A 27,589-nucleotide genomic window follows, 5' to 3' on the forward strand; every position below is an offset into this window, starting at 1 on the left:
TCGATGTACCCATGTAAGTACTATTGGAGGTCTTGGTTCGGTCTTATTAAATCTCAGCTCTGGTTTCTTTAAAAAAAAATGTCACAATGAGACTATTATTGACATCCAGTAAAAGTTTAGAGTTAGAAAATGAATATGAATAATTGCAGCTCAGATCATTCAATATTGTTTTGAGTTCATATCTGAATTTTGCTTGAAAAGGTTTAAGATGATGTGAGGCTTGAGTTCATGTTGAGATCTCTAAAATTTACTACTTGGGAGAAGTTTGAGATTATTTGGTATGCAATTCAATTCAAGTTAATTTGTATAGCAAAATAGTATTTTTTTGGTAGTTCTGTATGTTGTTTCAGGGTTAGCATCATCTGAGGTCCTCTGAGGGGTTGGCATCTCTTCTCAGGTGTTCTGGATCCAGACTGGAGCTTGTGTAAATCCTAGTTACCATGGGATGCTAATCCCGTGGCGAAAACAGAGAAACAAAAAGGGACATAATTAGTGTAGCTGCTGTTTCAAGCAAGCAAAAATTATTTGTTCAGCCCAATCTAAGGAATAATGTGCATTTGTTCAGATATAACTGCAGTACAAGATCATGAGATGCATTATTTGAATGCTTGGCCAATGAGATGTGTCTTTTAATCTAGATTAAAACAGAGAAACAGAGTGAGTATGTCTGAACCTCAAACTTTATCAGGAAGGCTATTCCAGAGTTTGGGAGCCAAATGTGAAAAAGCTCTACCTCCTTCAGTGGATTTTGGTAGTACCCAGAATAGAAGAGTTTTGCAACCTTTGGTAGCGTGATGGTATTGGTAGGTATACAGGAGCGAACCCATTAAGGGCCTTATAGGTAAGTAATAATATTTTGAAACTGATGCGGAACTTAATAGGTAGACAGTACAGATAGGGTAAAATTGGGGATATATGATCATATTTTCTTGACATGGTAAGGACTCTAGCCGCAGCATTTTGGACTACCTGTAGCTTGTTTATTGAAGAAGCAGGACAACCACCTAGCAGTGCATTACAATAGTCCAGTCTAGAGTTCATGAATGCATGAACTAGCTTTTCTGCATCAGAAACAGATAACATGTTTCGTAGCTTGGCAATGTTTCTAAGATGGAAGAATTCTGTTTTTGTAACATGGGAAATACGATTTTCAATAGACAAGTTGCTATCTAATATGACACCCTGATTTTCTGTGTACTGTTTTATTATTTTTTTGGGGTCCAATCAGCATAACAGTGGAAACTAATCCCGTATTTTCTAATAATATTACCAAGGGGCAACATGTATATGTAAAAAAGCAGAGGAACTAGGAAAGATCCTTGTGGCACTCCATACTTTACTGGTGATAATTAAGTTGACTCCCCGTTTAAATAAACAAAATGGTAGCGATCGGACAGGAAGGATCTAAACCATCTTAAAGCCTGCTCTTGAATACCTGTACTGTTTTGTTATCAATCTATGGGTATGTCATGATCTATAGTGTCGACCGCAGCACTAAGATCAGGTAAAACTAGCAATGAGATGCAGCCTTGGTCTGACGCAAGAAGCAAGTCATTTGTAATTTTAACAAATGCAGTTTCAGTGCTACAATGGGGCATGAAACATGAGTTTGATGATATGTGTTTGAGTTCATATTGATATTTCTGACATTTGCATCTTGGAAGAACTTGAGTATTTGATTTGAGACGTATCACTGACAGTTGCTTTTTGAAGATTTTGAGATTATTTGGTATTGGATTTGGCATTTGGGTTCCGATTGAGATCTCTGACATTTTCTTCCTGGAAATTTTTTTTTAGATAATTTGGCATTGGACTTGTACTGTTGTACATATTGAGATCTCCGATGTTTTAATCTTAGCAAAGTTTGAGACATTGTTCAAGATTTCATCCGAAGAAAATGTGAGATTACAGGGCCTTTTTCTCAAAATAAAAGTCTGGATTTGCTCTCTAGAGAATCTCAGAGAAATGTTTGAGATATTACAGAGATCTCAATTGCCGTTGTTCTTTCCCAAAGGCCCTTTTATCCAACTCCATCCAGATGTAAAGTATCAGAGCAAGGAACCGGCTGGATTTGTGGCACAAATACAACCCCCAAATTGGGTCTGCGCTGGCCACTTTCCTCACTGACACCAGATCTCATTAGAGATCTCCCTGTAAGCTCATTAAACAAAATGTTGGCACTGTGTGACATGCAGTCAGTGACTAAGAGAGTGACCAGAGCTTAATCTAAGGACTCGTTCACTTTTGATTTTTACCGCAATTTCCCGTCTTTTAAGTACAATAGTCAAAACTCCTGCAGGGTTAAATGGCTTCTACAAGCATGTGCTTTAAGTGTCTAACTAAAAATAACGCTGCGACTCCAGAAGTAATTGCGGTGGAGAGGCTAATGGTGAGGCTAGCCCCCCTGTCGAGCCCAGTGGCAAGACCTTTCTCTCACTGATAGGTTTTAAGACCTGAGGATTCGATTTCGACTGACAAGAGCTCTGACTGAAAGCTGGAGCCAAACATCGGGCTGCTGTTTTCATTCACAACAACGCTGATCGATTTTGTTTACCCAAGTATTAGCTCACACGTTCAAATCCCAATTTCTTTTTGCTTTTATAAATCCTGTGAGTTCTTTCTTCATTCAAGGTTTTTGTTCCCCAGCCCGAGGCGGGGGGAGTATGTTCCAGACGGATCCATGAGTTCCTCATCGCTAAATCTGTTAGCTGATCAATAATTCAGTCTCGATCCAATCTCACCTGCATCTCTGCGGCCCTCACCTCAACGAGACGGACCGTCCTTGAGCCAAGCACGTGCAGAAGCGCATGAGAGTGTGTCTGTGTCTGCCGCACATTTCCCTCAGGCGCACTGGTGCATCAAAGGAAGCGGTCTCTTTACCAGGTAAGAGACACGTGGAGGCGCCAATATAACTGTTGTGATTATTAGAGCCGGTTGAGGGAGGTCCAGACCCCTGCTGACAGTGACCATCTCATCTCTTTCCAGCACTGAGCGGGGAGTTGTTTCCTCCAGTGATGACCGTATGGAGTCACGGTCACAGGACAAGGGCACGGATACCCCCACTTCATATCAAACCACAACAATCTGCATCCAGAAGAAAGAAAGAAGAAAGAAGAAAGAAGAAAGAAAGAAAGTGACATTCAGCCAAGTATGGTGACCCATACTCAGAATTTGTGCTCTGCGTTTAACCCATCCGAAGTGCACACACACAGAGCAGTGAACACACACACTGTGAGCACACACCCAGAGCAGTGGGCAGCCATTTATGCTGCAGCGCCCGGGGAGCAGTTGGGGGTTCGATGCCTTGCTCAAGGGCACCTAAGTCATGGTATTGAAGGTGGAGAGAGAACTGTACATGCACTCCCCCCACCCACAATTCCTGCCGGCCCGGGACTCGAACTCACAACCTTTCGATTGGGAGTCCGACTCTCTAACCATTAGGCCACGACTTCCACATGCGTAAAGTGGTTTTATCAAAAGCCAGGCATGTTTTTTATTTACGTCAAGTGCTCAAACTAAGCTCTCTGAATGTCCTCTGTGTCACTCGGCCTAAAAAAACAAGATCTGAATGCAACATTTTATCTTAGCGTTAGCCACTTTCTGTGTGTCTCTCTCTCATTCTGAGAGGCCAATAAAAGAAAGGCTTGAGGCTAAACTGTAGACGGTCTACCCAATACTAACTCTTTCACGAACTACATACTCTTTGAGAGCAAGGGGCGAGTCTTTGTACATAATCTGGCTGATGATTCCATTAGAGACCTCGTACTGAAGATGTTTGCTTTAGTTTACCCAGCAATTAGAAAAGAGAAGCTCTTGAATATTGGAAAGCTTTCTATATTTATTAGTCATGACAAGAATCACTGTGTATATATAAACTTTAATATTAACAAGTCTCAGGCTGTTTGTGCTATAGATGGGAATAAAATGTTATATCATGCTACTTTTTTAAGGCTCTGTGCAACTTGCAAAATTATTATTTTCTTTTCTTCTCAATCAGAAAATTTTAATAAAAAAATCAGATTGTGGTATTTAAGGGTGTCCTTGTTGCATGTTGTTACACATGTACTTACTATGATAGTAACAATAAAGTATGCATAATTACATGCAAATAACCCTAAACTAAACCCTAATCCTAACCATATAGTAAGTGCATGCAGTTAATTAATATTACTCCGTACTTTATCGTACAGTTACACTGTAATAAGGACACCTTTATTTATTTACATGAATGCGCTGATGACGTATACTGTCTGCGCGAACAGGGTGCGCAGATGTGTGCAAATACACATGTTGACAGCAGGTAGGAAGGTCAATCAAAATGCTTGGAACAGACAAACATTTCTTGGTCCTAAACCTTCCATAGAATATATAAATACATTTAGACCACTTAAATTTGCTATCGCGATGTGAAGAGACTTAACAAAAAACATAACAAAAAATTCTGAAGACAATCACCTATTATACCTTTTAATGTATAAAGTCAGACTTATGGAAAACAATGTTATTTTTTTGCTTTGTTTTTTCCACAAATGCATTGCTGAAGTTGGTGATATATTGATGGTTTAAACTGAGATGCACTGAGATGTTAGTTTAAATGACAAAAATCCAAAATAAAATGTTTTAGACACTTAATATTAAATAAAATGTTAAAAGATGTTAAGAAATGAGACCTGAGCAGCGGCCCAACTTGCATATTTTGACTACGTGCTGTATTTGATGAAAAGCATTCTTTTCTACTTTTAATAAGTATGCAGATGTGCAGTATGAATACAGTCCAAACGTACTAGATTCACCATGCGTGATGACCGTATTGTCATGTGACATCTGCCGCTGTTTGGTCTACTGATACCACACTTGTGTAGTCATACTTTTCACCAGGAACATAGGCATATTTGAACATGAAGTTGGCTTTTGGTACATTAAAGTGGTTTTAGAGTGAATTCTTTGAGGTGGATATTCGGCCGGTGTTTGAGAGCACAGTATTTCCTTTACTCATCACGTCACCTCCGATAAGGACTCTTGGGAATGGAGACAATTTGTTACAAATTTAACAATTGCTTTTAAAGGACAAGCCATCGCCTCCAGTTGTCATGACCCATTTGGCACGATAATCAGCACTTTAATTAACAAAGTCAGTTCGAAATATCAATTAGAGTGTTTTTTGGTTTTTTTTGGCTCTGTGTGTGTGTCCTACTCCTTCCTGAAATAGTGATTTGTGTTGCGTTCCTATCTGGTGAAAATCTGTAGCTGTGGGCCAATAAATCCGATTATTTCTCCTCATATTAATGCTGCGAACACGCCTCTCTCGTTTACAACAATATTGCTTCTCTAATGAGAGGTGAGGGTGAAAGTCTGCCCGAGGCTTGTTTTCACTCTCGTTGCATTTGGAATGAAATTCTGCCGTGAGGACAATGGGATGAGAGGCAAACATCTCAGTGAAAACACCTCAACCTGGTCTGGCATCTCTGTCTCTCCTGTCATCCTCAGTACATGTTAGATCTGTTTCACACTGCACAGACAATGCTACTCAGGAAAACATCCATCGCTTGTGTGTAGGCACACAGGAATCTGAACCTGGTAGAATTAGGACATCTGTCTTTTTCAAAGATTTCTGCTCTCCTTATGTTTATTAAATATTTTGGATAATTTGATAATGGTTTTAGCAAGTCGAAGTGTACTCCTCTTAGCTTTGTGTACCTCCAGCTCAAGTTTAAGTCCATTTTCCAAGTTTTAATCAGATTGCACAGGGTTTCCTAATTGCATTTGTGCAGGTATTGCAAGAAGGCAGTCAATATCTGGTCTTGTTTGTCGTTCGTGGATTCTACTGCCGTTTTTTTTTTTTTTTACACTGATTTTGTTTTCGTTTTTTACAAAATGAGCTAACTTTTATGAAAATGTTTTAATTATAGTACAGTATGCTAACTGGAACCGAGTATTATATTTTTGTTTTTAGAAAGCTACTTATTGACAAAATCTATTTAAAAATGAATGCATTATGTTATGCAAGTCAATCAGTGGCCATCTTATTTGTAAAATTACATAAAAATAAAAATTTTTAAAAAAAAATCCAATGGGGGAAAAAATCTGAATAGCCATGTTTGTAAGTTTTTGTATGCATTTGAATTTGTTCTTGAAATAAATTAATAAGAATAATTAACAAGAAAGTTGAGAGAGAATAATTAACTTATCATTCATATTCTTATTACTTATTTTCTCTTTTATATTCTAAAGTTAAAATTAATAACCAGATTAAATATTTTTTATTATCAATTTTTTAGATTTTTTTTGTCTTAAGTTTTCCTTTTCTTAACTATTTTGTCTTAAATCTGTTTTTAGACTGTTGTTGTTGTTTTTTTTTATTCATGAGATTTTAACAATAGATGTTTTGTCAATGATTGTTTAACATGAGGTCAGTATATCTAAATATTTGTTGCAACAATATAAAGGTTGCATTTGTTTTTTTTATATTAAAGGGATAGTTCACCCAAAAAAATACAATTCTGTCATTAATTACTCACCCTCATATCATTCTAAACTCGTAAGACCTTGGTTCATCTTCCAATTTTTGATGAAATTTGAGAGCTCTCTGACCCTCCCATAGACTGCAATGTAATTAACACGATCAATGTCCAGAAACGTAGCAAAGAGATCAGTAAAATAATCCATGTGACATCAGGAGTTCAACCGTAATTTTACAAAACTAAAACTTTCACGACGTGTCATATTAACAAGTGGCAGAGCTGATACAGAATAGCATATGTTGTTTACGATCAGTGGATACTCTCCAAAATGGCATCAGGGTGATGCGGAGGACACGAATTATCGAATAAAGTCGTTATTTTTGTTTTCTTTGCATACAAAAAGTATTCTCGTAGCTTCGAAAAATTGGATTTGATCCACCGATGTCACATTGACTGTTTTACCGATCTCCTTTCTACGTTTCTGGACCTTGATCTTGGTAATTACATTGCAGTCTATGGAGGATCAGAGAGATTTCATCAAAAATATCTTAATTTGTGTTCAGAAGGTCTCACGGGTTTGGAACGACATGAGGATGAGTAATTTATGACACAGTTTTCATTTTTGGGTGAACTAACCCTTTAACATAAATATATGAACATACAACATAAATTATGCACCTTATGCGCAAATCAGGCAAAATAACAGTATTTTTCAAGCTGGCCAAGCTAATTTGCATTTGCGTTCTAGAGTAAACAAACACATGATTGGCTTTTTAATTAGAAGGTGGGGGTTCCATTCCTACGGTCATCATATTGAGTCTTACAGTCTGCCAATCAGAAATGCAACTGGCTTTTGTTTGATGGCTCGTCTCAGATTTGATCCTGATTTGTTACTTTCCATTTCAGAGTGATTTCCGTTCTCCTTTCATGTTTTCATGCTTCTCTATCCTTTTCAAGTCTGTATTTGTGGAACTTTGTGGTTCCACAACTTCCACAATTGCAGTGTTGAATGTGAGAGTATATCTGTGTGGATTGGAACATTTATCTCTTTTCCTTCAAAAGAGAAAAAATAATTGATCCTGTTTTATGTGGTTCGACTCCTCAAACCATGGGAAAGTGGAGGGAAAGTTCTTGCGTTTGCATTATAAATGTTATTCCTGCAGAAAGCTGAGTCATTATTAGCAATCTGTGGATTGAATGTGTTCTGTAGTGGCATAGTGATCAAATGCTGATTAATTTGGAGTATTAAGTAGTTGGACGGAGAAGTTAATTATAGCTGGCTGTTAGACGCAGCTGCAGAAATGACAAAACGGATGGTATAATGGCCTTTGTGCTAAAATGAAGATCTCAGGAGGGAAGAATGCATTTAAATATAAAGTCACTTAAAACCAGTGAAAGGCTGTGATATTAGGAGCATGGTTTAAAAGTGAAGTATGAGATGTTGTTAGCAGCAGCATCAAGTGGACCCATTAAAAAAAATTACTTTAAAACTAGTCCAGCACAATCGTGCCATTCAAACAAATGAATTGCAATTCCGTTTGGTGCCACTAGTGGTGCATTGCAAAATGTACTTTAAGTGCATCATGGGTTTCACAAAAATTTATATTCAACTGGATTTTCAGGTAGTTCTTGTTTGTGATTCAACAGCACCTTTTACAAACACGTACCATGTTGAATTGTGTATTTAACGTTTACACTTGGAAAATGATTCTAATATGACTTTTTTAAGACTAAGAGTGCTATCCATATTTTTTAAGTTGCCGATCTAATGGTTTTTATACAAATACGACTTTTAGAAATAGATTCATGCTCTCCAGATGGCATGCTTTTTAACCAATGTTTGATGTACACTACCTGTGTTTTTTTTACCTTTTTTTTAAAATGGTTTCTGAAAGTATTTTTTACTTGCCAAATGTAATTGGTCAAAATACCTTCAAAACAGCAGTATTATGAAATATTATTACAATTTTAAATAGCTGCTTTCTATAACATGATCTTTCAGAAATCAAACAGGCTGATTTGTTGCTCAAGAAATGTTTCTGATCATTATACAAGTAAATGTTGAAAACAGTTGAGAAGGTGTTTGTTTTGAATTGTTTTATTATTTGAACGAATCAATAATAGATCACTAAATCAGCATATTAGAAATTACTTTTTAAAATGTTATATATAAATAAAAAGTCTTAAGTTTTATCATTTACAATATTACTGTTTTACTGTATTTAAAAACATATAAATGTAGCCTTGCGGAGAATGGAACTTCAAAAATGCAAAAAAAAAAAAAAAAAAAGAAAATCCTAATCATAACAATTAATCCTCATTTTATCAGATCTGTGTCTTTAATGTCTTGAAAGATTTAATTTTGTAATGTGATTAAAGGAGAATTGTGTTAATTTCTTTTCCAAATGTAAAAATAATGACTGTTTCCAAACAGTTTTCCAAAACATCTCCTATTGGTTGAACAAACAGAGAGCTCCGCCCTCAACTAATGTAATTGGGTATGTCAGAGCAAAGATTTTGAAGGTGTCCCAGTGTTTGCACACCTCAAGAACAGCTTACTTGTAGTTGTTTCTATGCATTTAAATGGTATTTTAGTATTTTATCATTCCAAAAAGGCACACTTTGCCTTTAACTCATTCTGATGTCACTGCAAATCCCAAAGCAGCTCTGAGGCGAGCAGATCTTTACCTGTTTGTCTCCAGACGCAGAGGAACGTGTTCGCTGTACTGGGATTACATGCCATCAGTCATGGCAACATTTCGACAGGCTGCCAGCGACAGCCGCTGCCACCTGCCACCGAGTTAAAACTTCCAAATCCCTCTGAAGAAAAGCACGAGTACAATGTATTTAGCTTGTGCAGAAATCATTTCAGTCAGGACAAGAATCACTTTTCCAGACGCCTGGGCACTGAACCATGTCGACAGGCCCTGACATTTCTATATGTTTTTATAATACCGTCAACAGGATTAAAGTGCTGTGATTTTTCTGCAGCGTTGCATGTAACACAGAGACTGTGACACGAGAGCTTTCATAATTTAACGAAGCCCCGGTTTAGACAGCTTTGTTTATTATAACGGAAATAAAGGTTCCCTGTCAAATGTTAGAGCGACATTTAACAGATGTTTTTGAATATTTGTGACTTGTTAATATGTTTATCAGATATTTTATGCATACATGGTGCTTAAAATAGAAGCTGATGCTTTCCAGATGTTGTGCTCTTTAAAAATGAGGATTTTTTTTGGTCTTGTTTTCAGTTTGAGTGCTTTGAGTGTTGTTTTAGATCCAAATCTAAACATTTTAGGTTTTAAATTTAGATTTTTACTGAAAAAAAAATACTGAAAATACTTCTCTACCTTCTACTTCTAAAATACTTTTCTAATCTAAGTCTATAGTGGATATTTGTCTTTGGACTGTTTTGAACAATTATTAAAATGATCTGAAATTTGGTTAAAAAATATTTTATTTTATTAATTGTTTTATTTGTATTTCCTATTTTCTTTATTTTTGTTTTTCTTTTTAGATTTCCACTTTTATATTATACATTTTCGTTATTAATTTTAAATGATTAATATCAATCTCTATATCTACCTGTCTGTCCATTTATTACCTATATTTTATTTATTTATATATTATCCTTAATATTTGTATACTTTTATTATACTATTTTTATATATAGTAATTTTATTTAATTATTATTTTTTATATCCCATTTTACTTGCTTATAGATCTGATTTATAATTTTTATATTTCCACAGTTTTATTAATTTCATATTTTCATTATTAATCGGTTTCTTTTTTATTTATTTATACATTTTATTATTTATAAATGTATTTTTTAAATTGTATTTATATATTTCTTTTGTCTTTCTGAAACCTTTAAACTTAATACTTTTTAAATATTTAAAAAGTTCATGTTGTGGTTCAAGCTGATAAGTCATAATAGATGAAGTTCCTTCCTGTGGTTTTCTCTGTAATTAGCAGCAGTAACCAAGGGGCGGGACTTAGCAAATGTTCAGTTGATTAATAATAATTGTTTCTGACAGGATTCCCAAACATTCATCAATCGAGGTGTGATGAAGTCTGCAGTTTGTCGTTGATTATAACGGAGTCCGTCTGGTTTGGTCTCGTTTCTCTCATCGTAGCCAATGTAACTGTGACCTCCACAAATGATTTCCCCAGCAGGACTGCCATCTCTAGAGGTGCTGTCCCATTACCTGAGGGTATCTATGAGACGATTAGTGGCATTAGTCTCGTGGCACGGCGGATCTCACACAGGCTCAGGGATATCAGAGTAGTTTCCTGCATGGCTTAATGAGGTGTGCGTTTCTGTGTGTGTGTTTGGATTCTTCATAATGCATTACATTTCTGACATTAAAAATGAATGCCGGCTCTTTATCTCTCTGGTAATATCATGCTGTGAGAGGATGTTGTGTAAACCAGACGCCCCATGACCTTTCCTCAACAACAACAAAAATACATACCAAAAAATTAGATGCTTGAGCTCAATGCCACATGATTTTCATTTTTAGGTCAGTGTGTGTTTGTGTGTGTGTGTGTGGCTCAATCCCAGTCTGTGAACTATTCATACTTTATAGTATGCAAGATTAGGATTAATGCTCAAATCATGAGCAGATTGCATACTGAAAGCATTTTCATGCTTTCTGGACCAGAATTGCTAGGGCTTAAATTTAATCTTAATATTTTTCATTCTCTTAATAATATTCATCTAAATATTGAGTGAGTTTTTTCTTTTTCTTTTTTAAAGGCAAGAAATAAAACCGTAAAATTAATGTAAAAGTCATGCATTTTTTATTATATTGTTTTTGTATTTTATTTTTATTTATTTTTATTAATGTTTAATTGTATTATTTAAGTGTATTATTTAAAAAATATATATTTATACCTGCATACAGTAATAAACATCAATATGTACCTAAAAATGTACCTGTAATTAAAATAAATAAAAATAGTTTACCTTGTTTTATTTTTCTTTATTTAAAAATATATATATATTATTTATTTTTTTATTAAATTGTATTTTTTTTCATTTAACTGTTGGTTTTATTCACAATGTATATTTACATTGGATATGAATGACCAGCGAGTACATAGTTTTCATACTTGGTAGCTTGTGTGTGTTGAGCTGTAGTTAGTTTTTATTTGCTTGGAGTTTGATGGAATCTCCATGTTTAGACAACAGACGTGTCATCAAGCGCTGTGATTTTCACATTATCTCATCCGTTTGCGATCTGCTCAATAAAAGATATCCAGACAAAGTTGCAGCTCAGTGTCGCTGTTCTCCGCTGTCTCGTGGTTTTGATCAGAGCTTCTGCGGCGTCTCCGAGGTCTGGCTGAACACGCAGGTTACTAATCAGGTCAAATCTTCAGCTGTGATTCGATGCAAACGGACAGTCGCCCGGTTTCTCCCCGTCCAGAGAAATTGGTGTGTGTGTGCGTGGACCGAGTGTGTCATCTCTTTCTTATACTGTTAGATAGGCTTTAAAGGTGTACTAGAAAGAGGTCTTTAAATGTTTAATTTCTATTTTTTTTTCATTTTTTCATATATATATATTTTATTATTTGTATTTTGTTTTCTTATTTTATACTTATTTTTTATATTTCATTACACTTTGTAATACTTTTTAAATTCTTTATATTTATTTGTGGTAGCACTAGTTATAGTTCCCAACATCAAATGTATTATTTACTTTTATAATATGTATTTTTTTTTTTTTTTTTAATCAATTTATTGTTTCTCAAATTTTTAGAATTTTTATACATTTTTCATGTTTTTCTCTTAAGTAGTAGCTGTAGTTGTAAATTCCCAACATCAAATATATTGATTAATTTTATTATAGAGTAGATTTATTTAATTAGTTTTTAAGATTAATATTTTTGTATTTTATATAATTTCTGGGCAAGTTGGTTAAAAAGAGAAATGACGCTAAACAAAATTCTGTAAATATGTATAGATATAGATATATTTAATTTTTTTTACATCTTATAAACAAATATATAATACATATAAATATTCTAGTCATGTTTTTTTCATGTAATGCCATCTATTTCTATTGGTCCAGTTAAATAGGTCTATTGTAGAGTTTAAGTTTAAGTGGCCTTAAATGTTTCTGTTTCTGGTGATTTCTTGTACATTGTGAAGGTGTCACATGTCAGCTTGGCTTCCTGTCTGCTTCACACTTACACCTGAAGGCATTTTCAGGTTCACACAAACCCTTTTCTTCAATGTGATACTTTGTGCTGCATGATTTCCACCTTGCCATCGAGGTCTCCTTTTTTTACAGCGTCTTTTGTCTGCGACTGTATGTTGGATCTCATCGTTTTCCATTTAACAAGTGTGTTGTGTGGTGAAGTTTGACCAGATTGAATTCCAAAATGGCCTTTTGACGAGAAAAAAAATATTCCCAGCCATCATCACTTTAGGTCGGGCCATTGTCGCCTGAAAACCTGCATTCCTCGTTTATTTCTCGCTGGCTCACTCCGGCTATTGTGCGTTTTCTCATCTTTGGGTTTGTATCTGGCTGGAAATTGATAAGCCTGAATCCCTGACAGTCCAAAAGGCTTTGTGTGTACGTGTGCATGTGTGTGAGGAGGGGATACGAGCAGCGTTCTTGTTTATCTAGCTCGCCTTTTCCAGATGGCGCTCAGCAGAAAGAATCCACTTCTTGACATGCTCTCTTTCTCTCTCTCATTATCGTCCGGCTGTGGGCTCTCGCAGGAAACCTGGGCTAGTTTTGGGGGCCAGACTCCGTCACCGTGAGGGGCGGAAGGTGTTCCTCACCAAGAGGCATAAAAGTACAGGATGTTTGGGTTTAAATGTGTCTGTAAAAACCCAGCCTCTTTCTTTTCACCCGAATGGCTTGCGATCCATTATGAGTAATGGATACTTAAACTTTTAATACATCAGTCATGCTGCAATCCTTTTAAAACGATCACAAGTCAATAAATCAATAGCCTGATTTATTCAAAACAACCCAGAGTCATTTCTGCCACGGGTGTGCTTGCATTTGTTGCGCGTGTTGTTTTGAAACGGCAGCTTTCACGCCACAGGCCTTTGCAGATTCCTCCTAGCGGATGTTTATTTCAAACAAACACTAGCCTACAGCAAATCTGCTTCACCATTGGTGGTAATCATGGTCTATTTTTGAACGATGCTGTAGAGCAGACATGCTCCTGGAGATCTACCTTCCTGCAGAGTTCAGATCTGGCTAATCAAACACCTGAACTAGCTAATCAACGGCAGTGTCTCAACTGGCCTACTTGCACTAAAAATACATATAGTTTCAAGTATGTTTTAGGACCGGACAACAGTAGAGAGACAGCATCACAGAACATTTTATCTCATTGTTTCTGTTTGCGCTGCAACATTAGCATTAGCTAAATGACCTTATCGCATATTGTTTCCGTTTGCATGTAGCTAGATGACCTTATCACATTATTTCCATTTGAAAGTGAATGTTAATGTTCACTAAATGAACAAATTGCATACTGTTTCCAGTTGCACGAGAACATTATAACTACTCAAACAGCCTTATTAAAAATTTTGTTTACATTTAAGCATTAGCTAAATGACTATAACATATTGTTTCTGTTTTCGTGTGAACGTTAGCATTAGCTAGATGACCTCATTGCATGATTTCCATTTGCATTTGAATGATAGCGTTACTAAAACAACCTTATTACAATTTGTTTGTTTATATTTAAGCATTAGCATGGCTTTATTGCACATGTACATTTACATTAGCTAGATGACCTTATTGCACTGTTTCCATTTGTATTGTAAACGCTTGCATTCTAAATAATCATATCACATAAGATGTCTTAAATCACGTACTTATGCACTATTCTGTGACGTTTTGCAGTATAAATAGTGTGAGTAGTGCGTTTCCTTTCAAAATTCCAAAAAGAGAAAGTGCACTTTAATATGATGCACTTAAATAACCGAGAGAGAGAGATATTAAGCATTAGAATTAGCTAAATGGCTTTATCGCATATTGTTCCAGTTTGCATGTGAACATTAGCATTAACTAGATGATGCGTTGTTTCGATTCACATGTGAATGTTAGCATTTACTAAGTGAATTAATTTATAAAAAATTATGTTTACTTTTAAGTGTTAGCATTGGCTAAATGGATTTATCACATTGTTTCCATTAGTGTGAATATTAGCATTCAGTAAACGAAGATATCACATGTTTCCATTTGCATGAGAACATTAGCATTATTAAAACAACTTTATTACTAATTGTTTGTTTACTTTTAAGAATTAGCATTAGCTAAAGGGCTTTATCGTATTTTGTATTGCATGTAAATGTTAGCATTACAAGAGTGATCATATTGCAAATGTTCTTTTTTACTTTTGAGCGCTGGCATTAACTTGTTTCCATTTGTATGTGAATGTTAGCATTAGCTAAATGACCTTGTTACACTGTTTCCGCTTGCATGTGAATGTTAGCATTCATTAATCGTCCTTATTGCTTATTGTCAGAGATGTATAGTAACGAAGTAGAACTACTTCACTACTGTACTTAAGTACTAAAAGGCGGTATCTGTACTTTACTAGAGTATTATTTTTTTCTCCTACTTCCACTTTTACTTCAGTACATATTTTCAATGAGTTTAATACTTTTACTTCGATATTTTTTTATGTGCTGCATCGTTACTCGTTACAATTATAAAAATGTTACGAATCATTCCATTACAAACAGAACTGTAGATGGCAGGTTTGATGAAGCTGTCACATCACTGAGCGAATCAAGCGATTAAGAAGACTGCGCGTACTGACTGAACTGCTGTGAAGAGAGAGATGAAAACCGAGCCGAGCCTGATAATGACTCGTTCACGAGTCAAGAACCGGTTGCATCGGTTTTCGAATCACCAGTAGTTCTTTCTGACAGTTCGATTAAATAAACCAGTTGAAGAAAAAAGATCACCGGTTCTTTTGTGCTCGACGTAATGGCGTCATTGGTGATGATTGCTCTTCATTCAAGCCTTCGGTTTACCAGCGCTCATAACATTAGCACAGAATCAGTTCAGAATCAATCACCAAAAGAATCAGTTCGGTTCAGAAGCTCTGTGTGTCGGTTTGCTTTCACGCTGAATCACACATGCGCAGTATCATCAGATCCTCGGTTCTCGAATCGGACACGTCTGACAGAAATGGTTCTTGACCACTGATCTATAATATAAGTTAAATATATAGATCAGTGTTCTTGACTCGTGAACGAGTCAGTCTGTTGTTCGTTATCTGGCTCGGCTCGGTGTTCATCTTTAGTTCTCTCTTCACATCAGTTCAGTCAGTGTATCTGTTTGAGTAAATGAATTACTCCGGGATATTGGTTTGTTTTAACTCAGAGGGAGTGTCAGCCATGTTAAACAAGTTAACAGCTTAAGTCATTTGTGGATTAATGCGTATTGGAGATGCGAACCGTTTAAAATGATTCAGTTCGATTTGGTGAACTGTTTCAAAAAGATCCGGTTACATTGAATGATTCGTTCGCGAACCGGATATCACAAACTGCTTTGTTTTGAACTCTCTCACAACAGACACGGAAGAGAAGACAATGCTGAATAAAGTCGTAGTTTTTGCTATTTTTGGACCAAAATGTATTTTCGATGCTTCAAAAAATTCTAACTGACCCTCTGATGTCACATGGACTACTTTGATAATGTTTTTCGTACCTTTCTGGACAATGGAGGGACTGAGAGCTCTCGGACTAAATCTAAAATATCTTAAACTGTGTTCTGAAAATAAACGGAGGTCTTACGGGTTTGAAACAACATGAGGGTAAGTTATTAATGACATAATTTAGCAAATTGGGCGAACTAACCCTTCAATCTGTTTTTTTTTGTTTACAAAAAGTTACAGTCAAAGGAATTGTGATTGTCCTTTAGGTTAATCATTTGAAATAGTAAAAACAATATGTTCAAACATTTGACTACTTTCTTTAATAACTACATAACACAATACTTGTACTTTTACTTTCAGTACTTGAGTAGTAAATTTTCAAATAGACTACTTGCAATACTTAAGTACAAAAAATGTTGAATACTTTAGTACTTCTACTTAAGTGTGGTGCTTAAAGAGCACTTCAACTTCTACTCAAGTCATTTTTTTGATAGAGCACTTGTACTTTTACTCAAGTCTGGGTCTCTAGTACTTTATACATCTCTGCTTATTGTTTCCATTTGCACGTTTACATTTAAAATGAACTAAAACTTATTACTGTTTATTTTTGCATTTCAAGGCTTGGAGTAGCTAAATTCATTAGCATAAAATCCAATGTAATACTTAAGATCTTGGCTAGTACATAAAAAAATACATGTTAAAGTGCAACCTTGCTTTAGTCTTAACATTTAGCTGATACCATTCGTTTAATTTTGGATAAAAAAGGCTAGCATATTCTGCACTATACAGTATACTGCAGAAATAGAGTAGTATACTGTTCTGAACTATTGTATACTATTTTAGGGCAAATATTATGTTAATTGGGCCACGGTGCTAGTTTCCTGCAGAGTTTAGTTGCACGTCTAATCAAACACCTGTCCTAATCAAAGACTTGTGGTTCAAATTGACAGAAAAGTATTTATAGAGGGCTGGAACTAAACTTTTACGGATGATTTGACAAAAAGGAATCCATTGAGAGAGTGGATTCACAGCGTTCTGTGACTTGGCATGGATGGTAGTATGCATCTGTCCTGCGTTTCTCAGCAGAACAGTTGTGTTTTTCTCCTCAAGAGTGTTATGCCTCGGTCACAGGGCATTGAACTGCCTCCAGATTTCTCTGTTTGTGCTCGTCTCCATCTCATCCTTTGTGTATTTACTGTCTGTCTAACTAGCCGTCATCAGGTTGTCGCCTGCAGTTTGACTGTTGGCTGATCGAACAGGTGTTGGTCTTGTGGATTTTTCTGGGTCCTGTATTGATAGACATTTGATGGGCCTGTCAGATAAGGAGCTGCATGTCACAGGCCACCGATCCGACGCTTATCTACACGTTCCACCACTAGAACACTACTAATGAGTGGAAGAAACCATCAAAACCATTATTGAGCTTTCTGGCTGCCGATATGTTGACTGTGCTGGGAGGTTTGTTTGCCTCAGGTGATCGTGTTTGTGTGGTACACTGACTGGGAGGCTGTTATGTCTTTCTCTAAGTAAGTTGGTGTCTGTTTTAGTAATTCCCCAGGGCAGCGTTTCTGGGATTGGGACTGGGATTGGGAACCGTTGCCCCAGAGAGATTTAAACTTTATTTACTTTAAATTTATACTGCTTTTTACAAATAAAGACAAACCCAAAAGAAGAAGTATTAATAAAATAAAATAAAATGAATTATTATGCATTATATATAATATGAAATAATACAGAATACCTAAGTTGTGTCACTCGTATAGTTTTAATGGGGAAAAATGCAACCGTCAGTATGGCCGGTCTATGAAACAAAGCCCTGTCTTCGCGACAAAAGAGCCAATCACTAATCGGTAAAGTCAGCGTGTCACTGCAGCTGCCGTAAGAAGTCACGGTTGCTATAGAAACAGTAAGAGCTCAGTGTTTTTATATGAAATAATACAGTTAATAAAACAAATTCATAAACCCATACATACATTATATTATTAATACACAACTTCCCCACAAGTGTGTAAGTTGATGAATAAATGTATTTATAATTGGCTTTAATATTATAAACTTTTTAGTTAGTATATTTTAACTAGACTATACTTTTTACTATAAAATATTAAAGTAAAATAGTATAATATTTCTGTATTAAACTATTTAGAACGACATACATCATCATACTATACATAATGTAAAGTTTGCATGATTTCTGTATGCAAAAAAAGTGCCAAAATGTTTAGTATACCACAAAGCCCACTGCATCAAATATAAATTCATACATTTATAATAGTACATGTATTATGTATTATAAAACACATTAATATATACATATAAAATTGTATAATACACACACACACACACATATAAAATAATCATAATGTGTATATATTTTATTATATTGTGTATTTATGTGTGTACGTTTATAAATACATGAATTTATGAATGGATTTATGTTCTGTATTCAAAAATGTGCAATATACCACTGCATTAAATATGAAGTCATGTGACTATAACATAGTAAACTACTGTTACTACATGTCTACTGTTTCACTTAATAATTTAAAAAGCGTGCTGTGTACAGTGTGCAAAACACAGTATTCAGTAAGTAGTATGATATTTTTCTATTCTGTTCAAAACAATGCCTTGGTGTTGGCTTGTGGCTAATAAGCTAAAAGGCTATTCCTTTCCTATAGCGACCATGTTGAGCGTTTCTCTCATAAATTTTTCATTGAATGGTCTGATTCCTCCTCATACCCTCTCCAGCTGTGAAGAACATTTTGATTTTGGTTGGTTCGTGTCACCATAGTGTTAGCAGGTGTCCCTCCTGAATTATCCTTCATGGACCATTGAAGTGTCTGTCAAACAAACATGAGTCCACGCTTTCACACTAAGCCCGCAATGATTTCTGTTGAAAGCAGCATTTACTGACAGGCCGATAGAAGTTTTCATCGAACAAAAGCTCCTGACATCTACAGCTTGAAAAGATCTTGATGGAGGAATGAGATTTATGAATGTAATGAATAAAAACGCCAGGTTAATATTCAGGTGGGTTGAGCGTAGGTCGATAAACTACAGGAAACTCTTGCTGCAGGGCGAGAGTTTTCTCTGCTGAAGTATCATGCATTTACATGAAACTTCAGTGTTGTATTATAGTGTCTAGGCGGAAAAGTTACTTGGCAAAAGGCTTTCATATCCCTTCAAAAGCTGGATCTCTCGGATGCCCTTTGCTACCCTCTCGCAAGTTCTCAGTCAGAAATCCTCTAAGATTCACTCCGAGGGCAGCGGTTCTCAGCTACATAATACTCAAAGAATTTCATTCAGGATGGAGAGGAGAAACCGTGTTTTCACTTAAGCAAGCAATGTCTCTGGCTCATGTTCTCAGCTCATTTCAGGCACGCTCACTTTCCTTTATAAATATTCACAGGCTTGCATTCACAGACCCCAAACTGTGAATCCGCGAATTCACTCAACACTCCATTGAGTTGTTAGGTTTGATCCCTCTTTGCTCACCTTTCTCGCCTGTACTCTCACCTAGTCTCCTGTGGATTTCCACTCTATCCGGATGTTTGCCTGCAGACTGCATCAAGTTTTTTCCCCCTTTGTATAATTCTCCTAATCAAATCAAATTATCTTCCTCACATCATTTCTTACATTTGTGTGAGAAATGCAATTTTTGCATTGTAATCTCAACCTCATTTTCTTAATCAGTGTTTGTGTCATTTTCCGGGAAACATATCTAATCATCCTTGGAAGATAAATTGACTTGTTTTTGGAGAGTTTATATTGAATTAATTCAGTTATTTTGTTTTTCTCATCCAATTTGAATAAACCAATATAAAAAATATGTAGTGAGGTGTATGCTAAATACAAGAGGACAAATTACAATAGGATAATATATTAAATAATTCAATGTGTTCTCTGAAGACAAGAAATACTTATTAGGATTTTGTATTTATTTATTTATTTTTTGTTCCAGTAAAAACAACACAAGTGTTCAAAAATTTGTGTCTGCAAGATTATGTTCACCAAAGCTGCATTTATTTGATCAAAAATAGATCAAATGAATATTATGCAAAATATTGTATTTTTAACTATTTTGACTGTTTCCTATTTAAATATATTTGTAATGTAATATATTCCTGAGATGCAAAGCTGAATTTTTCAGCATCATTACTCCAGTCTTCAGTGTCACATGATCCTTCAGAAATCAATCTAAAATGCTGATTTGCTGCTGAAGACACATTTCATATAACTATCAGTTTTGTGAAAACGTAGATATTGTTTTTCAAGCTTCTTTGAAAAATAGAATGTTTAAAAGAACAGCATTAATTTGAAATATCTTGTAACATTATGTATTTACTGTCACTTTTGATCAATTTAATGCATCTTTACTGAATAAAAATATTGATTTCTTTGACTTAAAAAAATACTTTTGAACTGTAGTGAGTATTGTGATGCATAGTTAACTTTCTATATACTTGTATGCTAAAATTGTTCATACTGTCCAGCCCTGTTTGAGATCTATTTCAGACAGCTTGACGCTTGTGGATAAGGGACAGTTTGTTTAGCATTTGCATTGGCAGCTTTTAATACCATATGAGCCTTGAGTGATTTTAAACGGGCTGCTGTTAGCTGATTGATAGCGTTTAGTGCGACATGGCTGCAGTTCCACTGGGGCTGCAACTGAAAGGATGAAGCAATACTGCACATCACTGAAATCCAGCACTGGGCCCAATACCGAGCCCTGAGGGACACCGTAATGGCTGCATGTACCGCAGATTTCTTTCTGTTGCACAGCTGGAGCTAATGGTGCAGCGTTTGGGTGAATGTTCGAATCTCACATTACTCACAATCTGCCTCTCTAATGGCTCTTCAACGTTTCAGTGCTAAAACAAGCTCTTGGTGGCACCTCAATTAAGACATCAGTGGACGTGTAATGATTGTATGCATTTTTTTTATGGAAACATTGATATCAGAAACCATGCCTACACTGAGTGAGACAAAGGGTCAGTTCACTAAGAAGTTTAGTTCAAGAAGTTTAATCTAGTGTAACCAGATGCTAGTTAAACCACTTCATCATGTATATTTAAATTTAGGTGTGATCAGAAATGGCCTGGAAAAGGTGAATTGCATCTTTCAAGTTGCATATTTAAGGCCCTATGAAATCAGTTTTATTTTTCCACAAATTCAATTCAATTTTTTTCTAAATTAGTTTTTTTTTTTACACTTTTAATTGTTCAATTAAATTGTTTTAATCAAAAAGCATGTCTGATTAAAGTAATGAAACGTACACAATTTATAAAATCAGGAAACAGAAAAACTTTTTTTCTCAAATTCAGTGTTTTCACCAAATTCTGTTTTCCACAAACTTTCTAGATTCGATCGTAAAGGTTTTACTAAATTTTAATAATCTAAACCATCTCTAATTAACCAATTTTATAAAAACTAATATTATCTTTAGTCTTTTTTTTCCAGGAATGCTGTTTTGTGTATTTCCATGCACAAAAAAAGTTAAATATTTTTCAAATTTATTTTTTATTAATAATGTTGTTATTATTATTAGTAATACTATCATAACAAAGTAATATATTTCTGTCACTGTTTCTTCAAGATAAATTTATTTTGACGGGTTGCTGTGAAGACCTTAGACCGATTCCATCTGGGTTTTCCCCAATCTCGTAAATCATATGGCCCTACATTTTGCACTTTTTATGGTGTGTTTGTACCATTAACTGAATTTGCGAAATTCCTTTTATTGAATCAGGTGCAAAAACAGTGCAGATATTGGGTTTATATTATTAGCAGGTGCAATTAATTCGTAGTGAATCCCTCTCCCCTAAATATTTACAGAGTCATATTCCTCTTGCTCTATTTTTTACATTTTTGTGAGATGTGTTGACGCTCTGGGAATGACTTGCAAACAGATGTGGTCCAGCAATGCTCCTTGTTGACGGACTCCCGCTGGTTTTGGCTTGGATACCAGTGTGGGAATCATCACATCCAACACCTGTTCCTCTGCTAAGCACCTTCTTGTCTTCTTGAATGATTTACTCTCTCAGGGAAATTTCTGTGAGGCTTTATCAGTTTTCTTCCTCGTCTCTTTCCCTCTCCCTCAATCTCTCCTCCTCTGCTCAAGCTCATTAAATGTTTCCAAGAGAATAGGAAATCAATGGCGCATATGGTGTGAGAACTTTTTTTTTTTCTTGATTTGTTTTACCCTTTATTTATCGGTTTTCACATGTCTCTCTCTTGCCTTCCGTTTCCTTCAGTGTTTGGCAAGAAAATGTCAGAAATTAATTTTCAGGTGAACCATCCAATTTTTGGAAGAAAGTTAATGCTTAAAATGAGTTTGCCATTGGTTTAAGACTGACTAAACTAATTTTATGAGTGTACCTTGAATTAAATCTTAATATCCTATGCAATTGTGCTTCTCAAGTAAATCTACATTGATGTTTAGAAATTTGTACCAAGAAGCAAGACAAATATTAAGATTTTTTTTTCTTTTCTAGGTTTTCCCACTCATCTTCATCTGGGGCAGCAGACTGTAAGGTAGGAATAAGGTTGTTTTCAGTTCAGATGTGCTCTTCATCTTGTTGGCAGATGAGCCACGGCTTGGAGGCTCGTCTGGTGTTTCTAGGTGAAATGGCTATGCAGCACTTGGTTAGGTTCCTGCATGACCTTTATTCATCCTGACACACATCAGGCATCTGGACTACAGCAGGAAGAGCTGCTGGATGGAAAACGAGAATGTGTCTGATCACTTCAAATGCTTATCGTCCCCCCCTCCCCTTGTTTAATCATCCTTACTGGCTCTCTCCATGCTGAGCTGTGGGTTTGATTAGTCAGCCTATTGGAGGATGACAGCATGCTAAACTGCCTTTCTAAAGTGACGGAAATCAGGCTTCTTGCTTGAGATTCTTCATGAGTTTGTACTTACTGTGCATGATTTATCAGGTTACTCTAACAAAAACACATAAGAAATGACCATATCAGCCTGTGAAACTACTTGAACCAAGTGTACACATGTAAGGAAAATAATCTTAACCAATAATGTCAAAACCTTGAGTTCCAGGAGCCAATCAAATCTTGTGTGGTCAGGGCTAGGTTTAGTTCCAATATTTCTTACAGAATTTAATGATTTGCTCAGTAACATGCCATGCATGCAACGTTAAATATCTTCCAAATGGTGTTCAAACACATTTTACTGTTCAAATTTCCAATTGAAGTGTAAAAAAATTGTTGGGTGGGACTCAAAGACTGTATAAAAACATGGACGTAGTGTCAGTGACGTCACCCGTAGACTCCTGAAGTGTGTTTTTGAAGCCTAAAGTGTGTAGAGCGGGCCGTCGCCATCTTGGCAGCGCGTCACCGCGTGACTCTCCTGGACAATCAAAAATGGGCAAAAAGGCGGGATCTACTTGCTGAAGCAACGCCCACCTAGCACGACGGCAGTGTGAGCAGCGGCAATCCACCTGTCACTCAAGTGGACACGCCCTTAATTATGTAGAACTTTAAGTCTAAATATAACTTAAACAGATGAGTTATAAAAAAATTCACCCCCCTCACAGTTGTCATGAAGGGCAAAATTAGCTATTTAGACCAAAATAATTTTTTGCACCAGGCTGTAAACGTTTTTTTTTCTGCTGTAAAGTTGGGCATTTTAACATGGGGAGTCTATGGGACTGACTCCCTTTTGCAGCCAGCCTTAAGCGGCCAGTCGATGAATTGTAGTTTTAGTCACTTCCTTATTGACCTCACGAGAGAGAGTGGGAGGTTGGCGCTCGGTGGGACTGTATTTTATATAATGGGAATCGTTTTGGGTTTCGAGAAGTGGCTCATAATACAAAAATTAATCCAAAAGTTTGGGGCCGGTTAGATTTTATAAAAATATTTTTGAAGAAAGTCTCTTATGGTCACTAAGGCTGCATTTATATGATAAAAAAATACAGTAAAAAAGGAAATATTGTGAAATGTAATTACAATTAAAAATGGCTGTTTCCTGTTTGAATATTTTCCTGATTCAAAGCTGAATTTTTAGCAGCCACATGTCACATGTTTATTTCTGATTACTATCACTCTTGAAAACATATTTTTGAGGAAACCATGGGTTTGTCAAGATGTTTTTGATAAAATGAAATTTTAAATGAACCGCATTTATTGTAAAAATGATAAATGACTCACTTTTGATTAATTAAATTTGAATAAAAGTTTAAATAAAAAGACAACAACAAATCTTATTGACCCTAAACTTTGGAACGATAGTGTATCTCCATATACTAGTTAACTTTTTAGTGAAAGTCGTTTCAGAGGCGGAGCAAGTTGTTAGACTATGATGAAAGGTTATGAAGACGACTAGCTTCTTTTGAATAATGTTGTAATAATTATAACTCCATAATCATTAGGAAGAAGGAGGCGGGAACCGGCGGACAATCAAATAAAGACTTTAATAACAAAATAAACACAAAACCCAGGCCTGGTCCTCTCTCGTCCTTCACTGTCGTCGCTCCTGTTTTATATCCTTCCATCTCCTCCGTGGGACTCAAGACCTTTGGGTCGAACAGGTGTCGTTCATTTCCCAATCACTCCACCGGCCTCGCTCGTATTCCCACGTCCCTCGGCCCCGCCCCACTCATCACAAATGTGCACCAATGAATCGTTCCCATTAAGACCAGGAATGTGTATTAAGAAAGCAAACTGAGAGCATTTTGACATGTTTCCTTTTGTAACTTTAATCCTTCTTTGTCTCGGCAAACCTGAGCGTACAAACACACGCATACACACACACACACACACACACACACACAAACACACACACACGCACACACATGCACAGCCTCAGCACTTTCCAGCGTTCTGGCCATATTTCAGGCTTCTGCTTCGCTATCAGCAGCGCAGCAGCTTCGCTCTCGCCGTTCGGCCAAGCCTGGGAAACAATACGTGCTGTTATTTATTTATTATTTTCAGAAAGAGGTCGTTTGTTGTGTCGGGGGGGAGCGAGCGTGTGTGTGTGTGTCAAGCTGTCGGGCAGGTCCAGGCACAGCCCATTGTGAGGAATAATGGATGCTATGGCCGCTATCGCAGGAGTTATCTCCCTCACACACACATACAGGGCTTGAGGAGCTAGTGATAAATGACTTTGAGACTCGCTGTCTGCGATCAATAAACCACTAGCAGCAGATGAGTGAGACCGAGCTCCCGCTCTCCGTTTCTACTTTACTTCTCTCCATCTGCTCCGCTTTGGCTCCTTCAGTCGCTCTGGTCTCGTCTCATCTCTCATTCTCTTCCCATCTGGTCACTCATGATCTGCTTCTCATATCATATCTCACTTGTCTCTTATTATGTTATCTTTTTTCGTCTTCTTAACTTGGCTTGTTGTCCAATCTCATCTCATTATCTTCACAACATTTATCATCTCACTTCTGCTCTTCTGGTCTCTTATCAAGCTCTTATCTTATGTCGCATCTCAATCTTTTTTGAAATGTCTTCTCTCATTCTTTCAATCTTGGCTCTCATCTATTTCTTCTCAGCCCTCCTAGTCTCTTTTTACCTCTAATAGTGATTATCAAATTAACATATTTTATTCTCATAATGCCTTTTGTTTTGTTGTCTTTTCTTAACCTCTTCATCTCTCTCTGTAAGTTTTTTTTTTTGTCTCATGTTCCTCTCATCTTTTTTTTTTTGTTTTCTCTCACACACCTCCCCTTTTTTGTGCATTTTTCTTCTCATATTTCTCGTCTCAATTTTCACTTGTCTTACCTCATTTTCCCATTTTCACATCTCATCTCGTCTCTGCTTTTCTCACATATCTTGTCTGTTTTTTCTTGTTTTTACGTCTCATCTCTTGTTGTCTTGTTGCTTTTCTTGTTTTCTCATACTACTTTTCCAGTTTCTCATCTTTTCGTTTTTCTGGGGTTCTTGTCTCAATTCATATGTTTTCTCATCCCTTCTGTTTTCATCTCATCTCACCTTTCTTATCTCATTTTTTGTTCAATCTCATCTTATCTTGTTTCTTTTCTATCGCCTCAGCTCATTGTTTTCTCGTTTTCATGTCTCATCTCTTACTTTCTCATCTTGTTGCTTTTCTGCTTGTTTTAGCACAGCTCTTCTTTTTGGAGTTTATGTCTCATCTTTTCTCATATCTTCTCTTTTCTCTTTGTTTTGTCACGTCTTTTCTTCGTAGGTCTCTTTTCTTTTGTAGTTTCTCATCATTTCGTGGTCTTCTTGCTTCATGATTTTTCTCATTTAATTTCTTTATTTTCATACCTAGTATTCCTGTTCTTGTCTAGACTCTCACTGTGTCTTTTTTTCACATCTTATCTCAGTTTTTTTTTTCAAATCTCATTATTTTCCTTGTTTTCACTTCCTTTTCTCATCTCATTTCTTCTCATGTTGTCTTTCTCATTCCCATCTCATCTCATAGTTTCTCATGTTTTTCTCATCTTGTTGCTTTCCTCTGGTCTCTGCCTGTTTTGTCCCCACTCTTGTTTTCTGGTCTCATCTCTTCATGTCTTTTCCAGTCTCGTCTTTTCTGGCCCTTCTTCTCCTCTCTAATCGTCTCTCTTCACATGAATCTCACCCGTGGTCATGTAGGTCTTGTTTGAGGGGCGCAGGTGATCGCTGGTCAGGCACACACACACACTCACACATCATTGTTCAATTACTAACACTCGAATGCACACAGAACGGCTCAGATGCTCTGTGTGTGTGTGTGTGTGTGTGTGTGTGTGTGTGTGTGTGTGTGTGTGCGTGTGTGTGAGAGAGTGTTTCCAGCTGTAGGAATTGATCGTGGAATGAAAGTGTAATGGGAGATGAGCTCTCATCTCAACCCTCACTGGAACAGAACAGAGATTTGGTTACTAACACCAGCCATATGACGCACAGACACACACACGCACAGCATCATGTGTGATCACAAATCTCCAGACAGCGTCACACACTCTCAGAAATCTTCAAAAGAAAATTGTGAATGCTAATCAGATGTTTTTGTCTATTTCTGGCATGCGAATACTCTAATGCTCGGACTAATTAAGTCTTCCATAATAAACCTCCTCTATTTTCTCTCTCTCTCTCTCTCTGTCTCTCACACACACTCAGTCCAGCGCTGACGCTCCTGCCAAAGAACGTGTTGCACTCTCATTCTCTTCTCATCCCGTCTCTTCTGTTCTCACTCTGCACTCTCTTTTCATCTTCTCTTCTCTTCTCTTCTCTTCTCATTCTGTTATCCTGGTCTCTCATTCACTTAACGCTCATTTTCTCATTGGATCTTCTTTTCTTTTCTTGTCTTCTCGTCTCATCTCTTAATTTCTCATCTCATTTCTGGTCTAGTCCTGACTTCTCTTGTCTCACTTGTCTTTTTTTTTAGTCTTGACTCAGTTCTCAGTTTTCTTGCCTTGCTTGTCTCTTCTTTTCTCACCTCATCTCTTCTCACCTCTCGTTTTTCACATCTCTTCTCATCTCTCGTTTTCTTATCTCTTCTCGCCTCTTGTTTTCTTGCATTC

At 36.3% G+C, this 27,589-nt stretch overlaps 1 protein-coding gene across 2 annotated transcripts in view; it reads left to right on the forward strand.

The window, feature by feature from the left end:
- Positions 1 to 27,589, forward strand: part of plxnb2b (plexin b2b) — a 161,379-nt gene that overhangs the window by 12,008 nt on the left and 121,782 nt on the right. The window contains exon 2 of one of the 2 annotated variants that reach the window (XM_059536883.1): positions 22,601 to 22,640. The exons of the other annotated variant lie outside the window; for it this stretch is intronic. The gene's annotated coding sequence lies outside the window, so the exon portion shown is untranslated. The remainder of the gene's footprint in view (positions 1 to 22,600; positions 22,641 to 27,589) is intronic. 2 annotated transcript variants of the gene reach the window in all.

This window comes from Carassius carassius, chromosome 43 (assembly GCF_963082965.1).
Source record: "Carassius carassius chromosome 43, fCarCar2.1, whole genome shotgun sequence".
Taxonomy (NCBI): domain Eukaryota; kingdom Metazoa; phylum Chordata; class Actinopteri; order Cypriniformes; family Cyprinidae; genus Carassius; species Carassius carassius.